General features: G+C 40.5%; 1 protein-coding gene across 6 annotated transcripts in view; it reads right to left on the reverse strand.

Annotated features, from left to right (window-relative positions):
• The window catches only part of add3a (adducin 3 (gamma) a), a 98,486-nt gene extending 83,441 nt beyond the window's left edge, over positions 1-15,045 (reverse strand). For 3 of the 6 annotated variants that reach the window (XM_040004707.1, XM_040004710.1, XM_040004702.1), the window contains exon 1: positions 14,833-15,045. The gene's annotated coding sequence lies outside the window, so the exon portion shown is untranslated. Of the gene's footprint in view, positions 1-6,747; positions 6,807-14,832 lie in introns of those variants that run through there. The other 3 variants (XM_040004711.1, XM_040004709.1, XM_040004706.1) reach the window with 2 other exon arrangements.
• Between the last annotated feature and the right edge of the window lie 1,794 nt (positions 15,046-16,839).

Here is a 16,839-nt window from a genome sequence, read left to right on the forward strand (position 1 = left end):
AGCATCAGATGTGCAAACAGTTTGTGGGGCATTATCTTGATTCCCACTCCGAGTTATGAGTTTGAAGTTCAGGAATTTACTAAAATATTTCTACGATCCACCAAACTCTATTACCGCAGCCCACTACAGAACTTGCCTCTAGTATATTCTACTTCATGCTTATCCCTATGATAGAGTACAAGTTGTTTTTGAAACCCACTCTTCCTCAATCTGTTGACCACAGTCAAAATTTCAAAATCACTTAAGCCCATTTTAAATGTTTCAGAAGTAGCAATATCTAAATATGACATCAGACATGCCAAAACAGAGTTTTATTTCCTTTTGGATATTGTGTTCTCCATTAGTCAAAAGATTGAGGATATATTTTAGTCCACTCTTAGAAAGTGTACAGGTAAAAATGCTTTTCCACTCATGCTGAACACTGAAAGCAATTCTTCAATACAACCCACATTCATTTATATTGCTTTTTATTTCACACACTTTTTAATCAAACAGATGAATCCTGTGTGGGCTACAAAACAGCTCCAAACACTAGCACCACAAACCCATAACGGCTTATGCAGTGTTAAAAAAAAAAAAATCTTTTTCATCACTTTAAGACTCCACAACAGCATTTATTCAATAAGAAACTCACTGACCAATGATATTATCATGTTCATGAACCTTTAAGATAAACTTTCAAGACTAATATTGTTAAATGTTGTCCATTGTTCTTAAGCAGTGTCAGAGCCCTCTGTTGCTCTCTCAGGTTCATCTTGTGTTCGTTGTTGGCAGTCAGCCACACTCACAAAGCCCATCTGAACAGATCAGACAGCTGCTTTAACAGGAAGAGAGTCATGCTGAAAGATGGGTTCAGGCAAAGTACATGACAAACACCATCCTGGATACAACCCCAATAAGCACTCATTTTTGTTGCAGTTTATTTTATTAACAATAACAACTCCAAAATGCGATACACTGTTAATCCCAGAAGATAAACTCTCCTCTTTGTTTAGGCGAGAGGTCAGGCTCAGCCGTGCATCAGCTGAAGCTGATGTGCAATCGAATGAAACACCAGAGATGTCTTACTCAAGGGCATTTAAGCGGTACTTAATGTGAGCGCCAGTCTGGTTAAACACTGGCGGGTCTAGTCAGTCTTTACTACACCATGTATCAGCAGCTGTGCACCAGCTAGGACAGCATGGAGGAAGTTGCAAAGGATCAGTAATTTGGACATACTTCATATGTCAATGAGTTAATGGGACATGATGTGCTGTTGTCAATTCAATTAATATCATTATATCATCTGATATAAACTTCATTGCTTCACACTAACAAGAGTGCAAATAAATTAGGTGAATAACGATAATAATTTTTTCATTATTTTTTCCACTGAATTCATCTTTGGCCTGTTGTCACTGGTATCAAATATTTGTTAGTACATTTTTAGCCAATAAATACCATTTTGGTAAATTTATATTCTTGGATACATTTGTTACAAATTTATTTTCTAGAGTTAGGAAAGTAATTTCAAGCCTGATGTTCCCTTAAAAATAAAAGAATGACCTTCAGCCGCTTTGTCAGAATGAGGAATATAGTTCATCAATTTAACACTGGCACCAGATCAGTCCTCTCTATCAGCAGATACCCAAAGTCAAGGTATCTGCGTTATATTGGCGCCATCAAAATTGGATTATTTCTCCCCAAATCAATGAACGAGTTAGCTGATTGATGCATTTTTCCAAGACATTATAACATTAACTATCCTAATAAGTTCAACTAAGCTTCAACTAACAGCCTGTGTGCAGATGTGCTTTTGATTTTATTTTGAAGGTGGTTGTAAGATGGACGTTCCTAACTCTAACACACTTCATTTCAAGATTTTCAAGCTCTGCTAATGAAAAGATTTCCAATAAAACTCAACACTAAAATGACCAAGACTGATCTCTCCTGTCACCACATATATATCCAAACAATCTGGAATTTTACAAGCACATTTATACATAAAACATAAAGCTGTTTTGCTAAATATTCAAAGGCTTATGACTTAAAGTGCCCAGTTAGACACTAAAAGCACAATAGCCAACATGGAAGTTAGTTTTTCAGCTGTTCTTTGTTACAATACAGAGCAAAATGTTTACTGTTTGAGATGGGTTTTTCCCTTTTAAACACACTACATTAAAACTGCATTAAAAGAGTTTTAAAAACTCCCCCCCCTCTAGATTCTTGCGAAAGTCATTTCCAGCAAGTATTTGGCATTCACTGTATTATTGGTGCTCTCATTATGTCCATGATGGAAATGTTTTGGACTTGAAAAGTTAAACTCACTCCCACACAGATGTGTCACAGATCGATTTGTCATGATTTCCCCTTACTGTGATGTTCCACAGACCATGAAACACACTTTTCAGGCACAATAAAACAGATTGAGATTCAAACTACTGACAACTGTAGCAACACTGCTTTGAGCACAAGACAAATGACACTCGTGCAAGTTAAAAGCAATTGTTCTTGAAACCCCATACTGTGTTACCGGCCCATCAAGGGCTCAGAGACCGTCTGCAGGTATCACATGACCGTGTTGCGTTTGTTTAACCTCACACCCAAAACATATCAGTAGCCATCCTGAAAGGACGGAACAAAAGATGGTCCCTGCCAGAGATTTCCTCTGCTGAGGTAGAGGAAATACAACATTCCCATACTTCTCATCCTGTGACAAGAGTCCAAACATGTGACACAACACCACATACATCTGATAGGGTATCCTCTGGACTGCAACAGATACATCCTCAGTGGAAACAGTGTCTGAGAGTGAGAACTGATAACTGTTTGTCATCTGTTTAAAACACTTAAAAGGAAAAACAGACTCAAATTATTTTTATGATTTAATCAAAGTTTAATATGGACTACTTCAGAGTACTGCTGGGAACTAGAAAAAGAGCCTATTTGCCCCATATTGTTTTCTCTTTATTGGCTTCCTGTTAAACCTAAACCGGATTTAAAACCACATCATCCCAACAGAGTACTTTGAAAAATATTCCTAGGAACCACAAGAACAAAGTAGAATGGGAACCAGAGCCTACAGCTTTCAGGCCCCCCCTTTTATGGAAACAGCTCCCAGTTTGGATTCAGGAGAGCAGATTAGATTAGGCTCAACTTTGATAAAACTTGTTCAGGTCACACTGATCTACCTCACCGAGCATGTCTTCTTCACTCACTGTTTATTTATACACCACTCTGCATTTATTCATTAGCTATTGTTAATCTCTGGCTCTCTAACAGTCCATCTTCCTTCCCTCACCCCCCAGCAACCTGTCCCTGAGCCTGGTGCTGTGAGAGTTTCTTCCTGTCAAAAGGAGACTTTGCCTTTCCCACTGTCACCAAATGCTTCCTCTCATGTGGTCTGTCTGTCTTTATGTCTGTAAAAAGCTGAACTGAAAATTACCTTTAAAACAAACAAACAAACAAACAAACAAACAAACCCTTTACAAAAAGGTTATACTATAAAACAATGTCCAACTATCTATACCACACAATATAGTGTCTTCTCCCAGCTGTGTCCTGTGTCCAGGGAGGAGACACAAATACATTGGGGTTGCACAATAAAGGACATCTGCCATAAAAATCTACCAACTGAGCTACAAGCTGTGTAAACCCCTTCATAATAAGGCAGCCATTAAGTAAAGTAGCTCATGTTGGATAAATAATGGATAAAATAAATAATTTATAATGATTAAGCCACCTGTAAAACATCATTATGCATCTTCTGAACCAGTATCATTGATTAAACTTAAATTAATATTGTGTATGTTATTACTGAAAGACATTTATACAATCTAAACAGTACCTGGTCATCCTAATTTCTTTACTTATACTTAAAACTGAAGGTGCAACACAATAATTCTGGCTTAGCTAGTGATGAGAAATAAAAATTGTGCTAAGAAAAACAGAACAAGACAACACACAAATCTAAACTGACATATCGACATGACTTGACAGACTGAAATATAAATGCAGCGTTTCCTCAGTCTTTGCTTAATGACTTTAGGGTGGATCTTTTCTTTATAAAAGAGCAATGTTGCAATCAGAAGACACAGGATATTATGCAATATTGCTTCTTAAGTAACTTAAACTCATAAGATATAGCAAACACTGGATGTGATGGAGTGCAATCTGTTATCTTACGACAGCCTGTTTATTTCTGTTCCGTCTCAGCAGGTTTCCCTCTATAATGACTGCGAGACTAATACGGGCAAACAATCCCACAGCCAGTAAGACCTACAACAGATAGATTCTGTGCTGCAACACAGATACATATATTCGTTTGCACTTTTAATTTTCAGTTAGTATTAACCAATTTCAGAAACCCATGGACAAATTATAAAATGAAAGATGTAAAATTAGCATCTAAAAAGTAAGAAGCACCAGCAGCAAGAACAGGAACATAAAAATGTGCAGTTTACTTAAATTCAATGAAATCTAAAGGGAACCCAGGTGTATACACATCAATGTGCTGTTCAAATACACAAACATGTAAAAGAGTGTAATGTACCAACAAACACAAGCCATGCGCACACACAAACTACCCTAAAAACGTGCTGTCGGGGCTAGTGAACAGAATGCATCACTAATGACATGCAGCAGCCCTCCAGCAAAGCTAAGGCAGAGCAACAGCACAGTGTAATAAACGCACTGCTCCTGCACATACAGTACTGCGATTTGTCTTGCAGAAACATTGACCTCGATACCAGACTGAGGTGGGAGTTCAGAATGAGGTAAGGTCCCAGCTTTAGTAATGACGTCAAAGCGCACATAAAACCCTCTGGAATATTATACTGTATTTGTACTGGAGCTCTTGAGGACAAACTTAAAAGTTATTTTAATGATAGCCTGAGCTGACCAAGTATTCGCTTTCAGGAAACTGTCAGATTTAAGGTAGAGTGCAGGTGATGAGCTACGTGCCTCTGTACATGTAAATTGTTTTTTTTTCCCCTCTTCAACTTCTTTTCCTCCATCAAGTTACACCCGGACACTTTACAAGGGTTTAAACACTCAAAAATATGCTGTTGCTTAAATTTCAGTGAGTCCTTTCATAGCTGTCTGACGTGTACACATTGTTCCAATGCATTCTGCATTTAGGGAATTTCAAAGACACTTTTGGACACATGGGAACTTTTTTGACACTTTACCTGTGAGAACGCAGATGTCCAACACAGTCGGATAGAAAAGGAAACAGTCTGCCGGCATCCTAACAAGAAGTGTGTATGAGGTTCAGCTGCACTCATGTGAGAACAGAACTGGCAACTGTGCAAAGAATTCACAGCAAACAAGCAGGTGCAGCGGGTGTCACTCCTGCACGCCCAACCTACCCTATAAATAAATCTGAGTATAGAGCTCGGTATAGTGACGTCATCAGCGACTACATTATGGAACCATTGTTCACGCAAATCCAAGCAGACAATGGAATATATGGAGGTAGACGCTGCTTTTGAGTTAAATTGTGGAGATTGCTGTGTTGTAAAATTACACAACTGCACATTTGAGTAAGGTGGAAGCAGCAACAAGGATCTGATGTCACGGAGCCAACGATATATGGCTTGGCTAGCAGTTGAGTTGGAAGAAGAAAAGACATCTTAAGCAACATTTTGGAAATTATGTTGACCACCCCATTGTCACGTTGGTGACTAATAACACATGTAACTGTTGTGGTTACATGTCATAATGCTGTTGCTATGTTACACACCTTAGAAGTGGCAGTCACCTTGGCTGTAGCTACATGGCAGCATAGCTAGAATATAGGAAACTCTTTACACAGCTTCTGCAATAGTGCGATGCTGCCCCACTGTTACACGTCAAACGCACAGAAGTTGGAGAAAATGGGAAACCTGAACATCGGTAACTCAACCCCTCCCAACATCGCTCCTTTGCCTCGTTTAGCTTCTCTCCGTGTCATGCTGCTGATACCGCTGCATCACATCTTATTACAGGTAATTTGGGTGTTTTTTGGGTGGTTTCTGACTTGATTCTTGAAACGTTATCTGGAGTTCATACCACTATAATGTGATCAAGGTTGTTGCACATCTGACTCTACCTAGTTATATGACTGTCAGATCTCAGGGGTACAAGTCTACATAACTCGATCATCGATCCAGCAAACAGAAAACATACTGCAGTTTAAAATATCCGTCTGCCTTCTTTGGCCTCTTTTGAATTCACGTTACAACATTCATGCAGCATGCATACAAGGGTGGCATGGCCATGTGTAATTCAGCATAAGAATTACAGCGTGGATTTGCTTCATTATGATTCTGTCACCAACACTCACCGTCCAAGTCCATTTACTGGTACCGGTTACCTTCAAATACAACATTTCATTAAGGCCAGGTGTGACATGTGCTTAAAATAACATCAAATGATTGCTGAGTGATCCCTGGGAAGCACAGGTGCAAGAAAACCACATGGCTGACTGTCTGGGGTTCTCAGTGTCATTAAAATCAAAACAATAACAACTCTCACTGTGTGCCATATAAACGTCAGCACTGTTTTGTAAGAAGACATTGAGATTCATGTCGCATCTTGTCACACCCTACCACAGCACACAGGCAAATATAGCAAACTAAAGCATGACTAAGGATAACAAATAGTTTCCAAAGCAAACTCAAGGTCACACTTGACAGTGCTGACGCTGCATTTTAGTCGAGCGCAAGAGTTGAGTAAACAAGCTGACCCAGATAGCGATAGGACAGAGGAGCACAGTACAGTACATACCCACACCAACACCAGGTTTCAGCAGCTAGCTGAGGCTCAGCGCTCCTACTGAGATTTGTCACAGTGTGTGATGTGACAATACCATGGTGTGCCCCTGTGTGTTTCCACAAGGAGGAACTAAGCCAAGGGCGTGCCTAGCAGATGATGTGGTAAATGTAGCTGTTTGGTCACAGAGGCAATAAAGTGTGTTTCCTAAACAAGGCCAACCGGAGTTCACTCTCTCACACACTTAATTTCACTTCTTTTTTTTTTTTTTTTTTTTTTTCTCCTTTTTTTTTTTATAAAAAAGTTAAATGATATCCAAGAATAAAAAAAAAAAAAAAAAAAAAAAAAAAAAAAAAAAAAAAAAAAAAAAAAAAACCCACAAAAACACAAAAATACCACATTCAAATACAGTGGCCAAAGTGACAAGTTCATAACAGGTCCAGAATTTCAAAAATTACCTAACCGACTTTGAAACAACCGAGCTGGTAACTGGGAAACAAATGCCACAGTATACATATATTTATACTGGCTATATAAATAAATCATCTGATTGTTGCATACAGGCCTGAACTGTGTGCTTTTGTACTGTTTGAATAGGAGTTATGGGGATGTACCAGTCAGGCCAATGCTGAGGTTTTTGTTTAGGTTAATAATTGTTGGACCTTTTGAATCAGGAAAAAACACAAACATTGTTTATTAGCTGGATCCCAGAATTTCCACACAGTGTGTGAAAACAGAATTTCAGCTATTAGTCATACTCAGAAATGGTACTAGTGCATCCTTTCCAGATCCCCCGGCAGCAAGGGGATCAACACCCATAATGATGGCATGAAGGCATCCATAGAAGCTACTCACATGACTGGAAACACACGCGCACACACAGGATTAGGCTCCAATTAGGCTGACATGCACATGCTGTGAGGAATGGATTCAGATGACATTTTCTTCCCTTTGTCAGTAAATATGCGAAATGACACTCTGTTAATTGAGCAGATTCTGTGACCTGGAAGATTTCTCATCCAATCTCCATATTCATGCACAGTAATGGGAAAATGCCCCCCCCCTTACACACTCAACCCAGTGAAAACAGCAGTGTGGTTCTGTGACAGTGTTGCAACTACTTGCACTTTAAATTCTGATTACACCCACACATAAGCTGCAAGTGCTACAAAGCACTGTTTTACTTTACTTTCTTTTTAGTTGTTTGGAGGGAACCTACAAAGTAAGAATGTCATTGCTCTGCAGAGCCATTTGTGTTTTGCGGTGTACATGACAATAAACATCTTGAATTTTGGTTCTTGGCGGTTTCCAGTGGGATCTGAAACTTGTTGACCTGTGTAGAGAGACTTTTAATAAAGCGACCACCAGGGGGTGGTTCATAGGAGCCATCGTCTGCCCCGAAAGTTCATTTGGCTCCAAGTCTCCTTCACCAGTGGTCATTGTCTGGCCGCGTTGCCATAGTTCCTACGCTCTAATATCTATGGAAACGCCTTCGAACTGCGTGAGTAGACCCATTGTTGACTCTCTGTCGGGCCTGTCCTCACACACATGCTCACAAAAGAAAATATACAGTGAAACTAATGCTGTAAATATCAACACACATGCACAGATTAATAAACACACCTCCCCAAAGCTGGATAGAAGTCATTTCTACTTCACGCTGGGTCAGATGCTTTCAGTAATTCATCCGCCCACAAGTGTATAATAAGGTTATTCTAACCCCACCCCGCTGGGACCTCTGGCAACCAAACAAATGTGTAATCTAAACACCCAGCCCACATGCATATCTCATCAAACAGCAACGTCAGTGGATGCACAAAGGCATAAAACAAGGAACTGTTTGGCTCCGTCTGAGACCTCGGAGTCAGGGGAATCGACGTATAAAAATAAATAAATAAATAAAATAAAATAAAATATGGAAGACTGAGGCAGGAGATTGAGCGCAACAAAAATGTAGTTTGTCGAGTTTTTTTTTTATTTTATTTTATTTTTTTTTACAACACAAATTATTTTTGGATAATAAATTGATGTCATTGGCTAAAAAGCAGCTATTTTGTTTACGTTACCCCTTGAAGGAAAGTAGGCCAAATAGTCGAGAATGGAAGAGGATAATGTTAATCTCCTGCTCCATTATAGAGCTGGACTTTTTTTTTTTCCCTCCCTTTCTTTTTTTTAAAATGGTAATTTTTTTTCCATTAAGTCTTCTTCCTTTGCTACTTTATTGGTGCATATTCTAAAGTGGTAACCCAGTAAATGTTTAACGTATAAGCTTCAACTGCTGAAAAGAACCACAGGCAATTGAAACTATGTGGAGATTTGTACACAGACATCAATGGGACATTTTCATCTGCATGACTAGTAAATGTGCTGCCATGGAAACTTGGCCCTGTATTACTGATGGCAAATAGTCTAGAACAAAGCACTAGGGTGGAAATTCCTGTATCTGACAAATATCCTTGCAATTAAACTAGCTTACCCACGCTAGTTGAGCTAGCCACAAGTCCCCCCCAACACACAAACATATCCCAAGTTGAAAGGTTTAAAAGGTTGTGTATTTAATGGCCTAGTCATTTCAAAGTTATCTAAGCTCATCTTATTGATTTAAAATAATTCCCATTTGTATCGTGGGGGGCGATCGTGGCTCAAGAGTTGGGTGTTCGTCTTGTAATCGGAAGGTTGCCGGTTCGAGCCCCGGCTCGGACAGTCTCGGTCATTGTGTCCTTGGGCAAGACACTTCACCTACCGCCTACTGGTGATGGCCAGAGGGGCCGATGGCGCGATATGGCAGCCTCACCTCTGTCAGTCTGCCCCAGGGCAGCTGTGGCTACAACTGTAGCTTGCCTTCACCAGTGTATGAATGTGAGAGTGAATGAATAGTGGTATTGTAAAGCGCTTTGAGGAGTCCCGAAAAGCACTATATAAATGCAATCCATTATTATTATTACTACTACTACTACTACACTTACTTAGCACTTAGTTCCTCCTACGCCGAGCGGCGCATCGGGCAGCTAATGATCTCCATCGATGTTGGTCAGCGGCAACTGCTTTGGCTTTGTTCCAGGCAATGTCAACGGTTCTCAGATCATTCATAAACGTTCGACACCATCTGATCTTTGGTCGGGGTTGCTTTTTCTTGCCAGTGCATGGGAGCCATGTAATGGTGATCTTGGCCAGGCGATAAGGGGGTAGACGTCAAATATGGCAAAGCGGAAGCGCAGTCAACTCTTGAGGTCTTCCTGAGTGAAGCCCAGCAGAGCAATGTCATCCGAGAAGTCCAAGTCGGTGAGATTACGTGCTTCGTGCCAGGGGACACCGATGCCAGCTTGGTCAACTGATCATTGCATGATGAAGTGAGTTACAAACAGGAAGAGGAAAGGGGATAGCACGCATCCTTGTCGGACGCCAGTATTGATCTTGAAGAAATCTGTGCAGCCGTCATCCGTCCGGACGCAGCAGCAGGAGTTGGAGTAGAGACCATGAAAGGCATCTACAAACTGCTGAGGGACTCTATAGTGGCGTAGGATAGCCCATAGAGTCGGCCAGGTGGACGCCATCAAAAACCTTCTCGAAGTCAATGAAATTAATAGAAATCTTCCTTTGGTATTCCAATGTTGGTGGTTCCAATGTTGGTGGTGCTGGTGGTGGTCAGAGGGCCCGGTGGCGCCAGTGTCCGGCAGCCTCGCCTCTGTCAGTGCGCCCCAGGGAAGCTGTGGCTACAATGTAGCTTGCCGTCACCAGTGTGTGAATGTGTGTGTGAATGGGTGAATGACTGAATGTAGTGTAAAGCGCTTTGGGGTCCTTAGGGACTGAGTAAACGCGTTATACAAATGCGGGCCATTTACCATGTTTGTTCAACAATCATGCGGAGGGTGAAGATTTGCTCGACGCACGACCGGCCACTCCGAAAGCCAGCCTGCTCTTCTCACAATTGTTCATCCACTGCACGTCGTAGCTGATTCAAAAGAACGAGGCAAAGCACTTTCCCGGGTACCGACAGCAACGTGATGCCCCACCAGTTGTTACAGTCGCCCAAATCACCTTTCTTTGGAAGTTTGATGATGATGCCTTTTGTCCAACATGCGATGTTGACCAGCAGGCGTTTAGGAGTCTTGTAAGGGCTTCCAACTGGGGTCCACCATGCTTCAGCATTTCAGGGAGGATCTCGTGCAGGCCAGCGGCCTTTCCACTCTTGAGGAGTAGGATCAATGTCTTGACTTCGGCGGCGCGGATTTGTCCGATATCAACAGGAAGAAGGCCCATGGAAGGTTTTTGGCCTTGAACAGGTGGAGTGGCTCGGGTTGGTTCAGAGTATCGCAGAAGTGTTTGGCACAGCGTTGGTCTCTTTTCAGCTGCAGTAAGGAGGACGCGTCCATTTTTGTCTCGGATTGGGACACAGCGGCCACCACGAGCCCCAGTTAGATCTCTTACAATGCGATATAAGGTTCGGGTATCGTTCCGGTCGGCTGCTTCTTTGTATTAAAATAGATTTGTACTACAAATCTATTTTAATACAAATAGATTTGTAATACAAAATAGATTTGTATAAAAAAAAAAATCTATTTTAAATATCACTGGATTTTAAATATCACTGGATTTTGGACAGAGAGGCTGGTTGATCATATCACTCAGTCCTACTCAAAACAATTTTCCATTCAGATAACATTGTAGCTCAAATGATAATAATAATAAAAACTTAAAATATTTTAGGTGGTTTGCATTACTTTCTGTAAAACAAACAATGAGCCTTAAATTTCAGATTTAAAGTCTACAAAGCTATATTGTTCACCTGGGTAATAATACAGTCAAATTAAAATGCCACCGCAATACGTTTGCCATCTTGTCTCATTGGGTGTAATAGACACACATACACATGCTTAAACAGCATGGCGTTTCATCCTCTCCAACCTTGTGGGCCTCCATCCTTTCTGACCAAACCCAGAGCAACTTGCCGAAACATGCCAAATGAATGACAGAGAGAGAAAAGAAAATCTAAGATGATAAAATTAAGCCAGCATGTGCACAAACGCACACATTCCCCAACAAAAGGAAAACACTCGAGTCCAAGACTCAATCAATTTGCAGTGAGAAGGGAGAGTGGAGCCACATGTTTTTGATAAGTCCTCTAGCAGAGCAGGGTGAGGTAATGATGAAGTCATCTCTGTCCTCTGGACAGGTTCAAATTCACTGGGCTGTACGCATTTTAAATAGCTTTGGGCTCACAAACACGTATACGTTTTTCTTGTGCAGTTCTGCGCAATAAAAAGACTGCATAAAACATTGAGGTGTGCAGGACGTATTAAGGCCAGGAAATAATAAAGGTGCACCAACATGTGGTCACTAAAGCAGCCCCTAACATAAAAAACAACAAAAAAACAAAAAAAAACCATTCATCAATTACCTTCAGTCTTAATATCTGCCTCCTTGTTTTTCCTATTCCCGTTTCCACAAAACATTACCAAGCAATCCAGACTTCCTATAGACACGCCTCATTAACGGTCCCTACAGACTGCACCCACTCAACCAGTCACAGCCACTCTGTTATTAAGTCACTTAATCTATGAGGCTGTCAGTCCAGTCCCCCACCACAATGGACATTGTACTTCCTGTGCCTGAGCATTCATCTGAAGATTAACTCAGTCATGTCTTGTGCTATTATAAAACTATTCATAAGAGAGAAACAAGAGATCAGCTCAGACAGAAAGACGGCAGTTGTGTTGAACCCAAAGACTCCCTTCTGCTTGGCTCGTAAAGGTTCTACGCAAATGTAACTGTGTGTGCAGAATACAGGTAAACGTCATAGGAATTTAATTAAGATGCAATGTAAGTTTAGTTAACAAGCTCCAATTTGCTTTCCACCACTATCTAGCACGAGCTGGTTTACATCACTTTACCAATAATCATTTGACAGAGGGTGAGTCATAAAGTACTGAAAGTCATATTGGTGGGGAAATCCAGTTAGATCACCTGCATGTTGCACCAATGACACCGTACAAGGAAGGGCATACAGTATAGTGATAATAAAGGTAGATGTGCTGGTAGATGGAAATTTGGGAGGAAAAACAGAAATCTTCAAAACCATATCAGGAAAGCATGACCGAGTTGTGTGAAAGCAAAGCTTTATCATAAATTATCTGCAACAAAAGCTGGATAAACTGATAAATGTTAGTCATTTTCCCCCTCCACTCTGTCAAAGCCCAATAATCTGCAATATTCCTCTTCTTCAGTCAACTAACATTAGAACCAAGAGACAGAAACCTCACCATCTCCCCTCCCTTGAGTCTCCAGCAACTGCAATATTCATGGGGACCTTACGAAACACTTGGAGTAAAAAACACAAGAGAAAATTGAGTTTGCATCAGAGAGGATGTGCAGAGGTGGAGTAAAAATAAATATGGAACATGCTCCCCCCGTGCAGTCACTGGTCTGGGTTAAATAGCTCAGTTATAGAAAGTCCCTGAAGGATTTTGAAGTAGGGCCCCTTCGATCTGAGTAAATCAGAGAAAGGGGGGAATACCGTTTTAGATTTCACGTCCATATGGCAAACATTCACAGCTTTTCAAAGAGCTCTGCTGAGCAAAATAAAAGAGGGGAAGAAACAGAAACAAAAAAAAACAAAAACCCAACATCAAGCATGTCAGGGTCCAGGCATTTTGGAGTCAATTATCATATTTGTCTGGGTTCGTTTTAGGTTCGGACAACCAGACTTTGGCATGGAAATGGATATACTTACAGAGCCTTTACAAGTTGTGAAATATCTCATACACAGAGGTGCTGATGAGATGGGGTGACATAAAGGCACAAAGAAAGCGAGAGAGGGATGGAGGAAGCTTTCTTCCAGGCTTCTGAGCATAACAAAAAAGAAAGGGGGGGGGGGGGGGGGGGGGAGAGAGAGAAAAATATGGGGGAAATTTAGGGAAATGACAGCAAGCAATGAAATACAAAGGAGGAATGACTATAAAGTCAGCTGCTGACCATTTAACTGCCCTTCAAGAAGCAAGCCTTGCCACATGACAGCTATTGTGACATAGGGTGTTATTGGCTGTGGGCAGGTATTAAAAACTGCCCCTACAGTGAGTGATATTCACTGTTTACTTAAAGAAACCAGATATGAAAATTTTTTTACTAGCCAGAGGCTCTTCTGCAGGAGAAAGAGCTGCCCAGTTAGACTTCAAAAAAGGCTTTATTGTGGGCAAAGTGGTACTCCCAGATAAAACTGAAGCTTATCGTTTCCACTTACATCCAGAGACCAAAAGTTCAACAGTTTTGCAAAAAAAAAAAAAAAAAAAAAAAGGGTTTATTTGCTTCTGAACCACAAGTCTTGATTGATGAAAATTTGCTAACAACTCATGTGATTTAAGCTATAAATTAAAAAAAAAAAAAGATGATGTAGCAAACATCACAACAGGCCGTTTTTAATGTTCTTACACATTCTGGATTTGGAGATGTCAGACTCAATTTGAAACTTTCTGTAGATGAAAAGAAAAAATCCTGATTACAAGGATTTTGTTGTACGCTTTTTAAGTATTAGAAACCGGCTAAATGCTAGACATGTGTAGAGAGGCATTAGCCATCTCTGAAAACACATACTGTATGTTGAAATTGGGGATGCTCCACATATGGCAGACATTGGCTCTGTTGGCCGAAATTAGCTGATCATGATTGGATTAACTGATGACAATGGCTTCTTTCTTTGTTTTCAAAGCTTTTATGTCGCATCAGCTGCAAGCTGGCTGGATGTTGGATGATGAAGTGATAAAAGGCATAAATAAAAGGGGAGAAAACAAACATTAAAAAGAATACAAACAATAAATTATTAATAAATGAATAAGTTAGTTGTTGTAATTTAAACACTGTTTTTACACTGGTGCAACACTAATAGTAAAGCTGATAAAGGACACTGAGTGCAGGTGCAGAAGGTACTACGATAGTATACTTGACCTTCAACTTTTAAAAACTCACTGAAAATGAAAATGTTATAAATCACTATTATAAAAGGTCAATAAAAGGGCTCCCAAGCTAGAATGTTTTCCACTGTTTAAATGAATAAATGAAAAGCTGTGTAGACCCACGGTACATGTATTATACACCAAACGTGAATACCTGCAATGAGGAGGTCTCGCGTTAGAAGCAGCCAGTAGATCTGCAGGCGTGCACTTGTCCCCGACCTTCTCTGTCTCCGACTCGTTCAGCTTCAGCTCAAACGAGCAGATGTCCGGTAACTTTCACTGACGTTCAGGCAGTAAGGTGGTGTTGACCCGCTCCCAGCGGGTAGAGCAGGCAGCACGCATGCTGTGGAGATCATATGCCGGCTGAAGCGGAAACACGACATCAGCTCACAATATAGCAGGAAGTGAAATCTCGTGTGCTGAAGTAGGCGGTGCATTTTTTTTTGCAAATCCCTCGCAGGAGACTGAGCGCACGTGATCCAGGCGTGCTGTTGTTGACGTGTATTATTTATATTTTGACCTGATTCAACCAGAAGGTGAATATAAAAGCTCTGTTTCACGGTTCACGGTTTAATCACATAAACATTCGTTTTAAAATAGATTTTGGACGTTTTAAATATGCTGTGAGTGTCTGTAGATTATTCGCATGCTGCATGCATACTACATTAACAAATTAAATATGTCTCTTGGGAATACTGTTACATGTGGGCGTTAACTTATTTGCTCTTTATTGTACGATATACTTGAATGGCACTGTTCTGTAATGTTAAGCTTGGCTTTGGCACTCTGCGTGGAGCTGTTTAAATTATCATGATAGTTGATGATGATGTGTACTTGGGTTTATCCTAAGTTTGTATCCGCCAGCCGGAGTTCGCATGTTTTCTTCCTCCCAAAGTCCAAAGATATGCTTGGAGTTAGTTTAACTGGTGATTCTAAATTAGCTGTACGTGTGTCTCTCTGTGTAAGCCACGGGTCACAAACTCCAGGCCTCGAGGGCCGGTGTCCTGCAGGTTTTAGACATCACCCTGGGTTAACACACCGGAATCAAATGATTAGTTCGTTACCAGGCCTCTGGAGAACTTCAACTTCGACATGGAGTTGGTCATTTAGCCATTTAAATCAGTGGTGTTGGATCAAGGACATATCTAAAACCTGCAGGACCCCTGCTGTCAGCCCTACCATAGACTAGTGTACCCCACCCCATAGTAGATAGATTAATAGATGGATAGATGTATGGGATGAAAACTTATTCAGCAAACAGTAACCTCAGCAGAAAGAAAAACGCATAACTCGCGCTACGCTGACTCCATCTACTGGTAAAATCAATGTAAAACAACTGCTCCCAATTTTACACGCACAGATGCACACACACATACACGCACATACAAACAACAAAGGCCACTCTCCATTTCTTTCTAGACAAAAAGCAAAAAGGATTAAATGGATTAAAGATCTTTTTTTTGTCATTTTACATAGTGGAATGAAATTGTGGTTTGGTTTTCTCATTAGACGACAGCAATTTATAACTAGAATGAATAAAATATTTTTTTCAATTAACTTTTGGCGAATCACATGAGGCACAGGTTCCAGTCTGACTTGTCCTTCCCTGCATGTCTTTTCATGCTGTCTCTCTTCTCTTTCTACTGTTCACTGCTACAGAATAAAGGTTAAAAAAAAGCCCAAAGAGAAAAATAATTAAAAATCAAATCTTAACAGCACTAACAGAGGAAAAAAATATCAGAATCATGCGTAGTTTAGCCGGTGTAAAGTCTTATGAGCTAAGTATAATGTTCTAAGTGCCAATTTATATGTTCAAAAACTGCATTTTCCAAATGTCAGAATTCAATTTTACATTATCTGCTGCATCTAAGCAAATTTTAAGCATGCAAGCTGCTGCAACATGCAAAACTGATGCGCGATCCAGCCTTTATTTCCTCTACGATGGACTACCTCTACTAAGATGTCGTATTCTATCATCCTCCTCCAGTCAGACCTGTTTGCTGCTCAGAAACTTCCATATTTATTTCCACCTTAAATGATCTAAGCTTTAAAGATTACTCTCAATTCCTCAAATGCAGAAACATTTTTCTTGTGTCGGGGACAGCCATAAGTCATGTGATATAGTTTCACTCTTTCATGCCATCAATCCAAATAGGATACT

Source organism: Simochromis diagramma, unplaced genomic scaffold (genome assembly GCF_900408965.1).
Source record: "Simochromis diagramma unplaced genomic scaffold, fSimDia1.1 OVJJ01000487.1, whole genome shotgun sequence".
Classification (NCBI taxonomy): Eukaryota; Metazoa; Chordata; class Actinopteri; order Cichliformes; family Cichlidae; genus Simochromis; species Simochromis diagramma.